The sequence below is a fragment of the Sceloporus undulatus genome, chromosome 3 (assembly GCF_019175285.1).
Source record: "Sceloporus undulatus isolate JIND9_A2432 ecotype Alabama chromosome 3, SceUnd_v1.1, whole genome shotgun sequence".
Taxonomy (NCBI): domain Eukaryota; kingdom Metazoa; phylum Chordata; class Lepidosauria; order Squamata; family Phrynosomatidae; genus Sceloporus; species Sceloporus undulatus.
In genome coordinates, this window is record NC_056524.1 from 272,969,318 (window position 1) to 272,970,956 (window position 1,639).

At 45.4% G+C, this 1,639-nt stretch overlaps 1 protein-coding gene across 3 annotated transcripts in view; it reads left to right on the forward strand.

Moving 5' to 3' along the window:
• The window catches only part of CHRNG (cholinergic receptor nicotinic gamma subunit), a 56,573-nt gene that overhangs the window by 19,822 nt on the left and 35,112 nt on the right, over positions 1-1,639 (forward strand). The window lies entirely within an intron of this gene.

Genomic DNA, 1,639 nt, shown 5'->3' on the forward strand with positions numbered 1-1,639 from the left:
CAGATGTGGATGGGGCTAAGAAAAGGCACACATGTCAAAAAGGATGAAAAAGCAAAGCAAAGAAAATGGCAACTACACTGTGCACTCTATTATAAACAGAATATGCAGCCTATTATGCAATGCCTGGGAAGGCTTCTCTGAACAGGATGGTCTTCAACTCCGTTTTAAAGCTGGTTAAAGAAGTGATCAGGGCCCTTGTGTCTCGTGGGGGAAGAAGGTTCCAGGAGTGAGGGGCAGCGAGTGAAAAGGGGCGAATTCGAGATGGGGCAGAGGAAATCCTGGGCTGGGACAGCAGATCTTGACTACCAGAACAGAGGGCCCTGGTGGGAAGGTGAGGAGAAAGAAGGTCTGATAACTAAGGAGGGGCCAGTCCATGGAGGGCTTTAAACGTCGACAGCAGGAGCTTATACAGTGGACTCTTGTTATACGCTGGGGTTTGGTTCCAAGATCCCCCGTGTATAACAAAATCCGTGTATGCTCAAGTCCCATTAAATATAATGACATAGCAAAATGGTGTCCCTTATAAAAAGTGGAAAATCAAGGTAAATGTATACTTTTTTGGGACATTTTCAAACCGTGTATGCTTGAATCCGTGTATAAAAAATCCGTGTATAAGAAGGGCCGACTGTACTGAATGTGGAAAGGGAGGGGGAGCCAGTGAAGGCCCGAAGGCTGCTTCTGTGGCCTTTGACTTCTTGGGGCCATACTTTCCCTGGTCCAAAAGAGGTGAATTGCTTCTCCTTTTAGGTTGCAAGGTCCCACCTCTGCAGTGTTTAACAGATACCTGCATGTTAGGAAAGGGGCTGGTTTATCAGTATTTTTGGCACTGGTGCAACTGCTCACCCATGAAATAAATGGAATAATAAGCTCTACTTCGCTATGCTAGCCAGGTAGTTTGAGTGTTGGACAACGACACTGGAGACCAGGTTTCGGATCCCTAAGGCACACAACAGCAGCAACAACAACAATGATACCTTTGTTGGGCCAACCAAAATGCACAATATACATGTTGCAAGCTTTCAAAGCTTCACTGACTTCCTCATCAGAAGTTTAGAAATGGATCCTATCTGCACGGATCAAATCAACTGGCACAAAGTGCCTGTTTGCTCCAGATCTTCCTGAACGATCCGTTGGACAGCAATTCAACATGGTCCTGCTGTGCCACTTGGTGCATCTGCATGGCTCATTCACCAGAGCTCTCTGGCAGAGAATGCTAAATAGCTCATGAAACTACAAACCCCAGAATGCCACAGCTCAATGCTGTGGCATTCTGGGATTTGTAGTTTCATGAGGTAGCCATCCTTCTCTGCCAGAGAGCTCTGGTGCTTCAACAAGCTACAGATCCCAAGCTTCCATAAGATGGAGCCATGGCAGTGAAAGTGGCATCAAACTGCATTCATTCTGCAGTGCAGATCCAGCCACAGATGCCTTAGCAGTGCCTGGATGTGGCCCCGATGCCTCCAAATAAGCCTCTTGTCCTGTGTCAATGAAACTTTGGAAAAGAATTGTTGTTGTTGATATGGTTAAAGTTTATTTATAAGGCGCCATATGTTTACACGGCGCTTTGCATAATAAACAACCAAAATACAGATAAAAGTCTGCCTAAAAGTGAAAAGCAGGAAATAATAAAATTAACAAC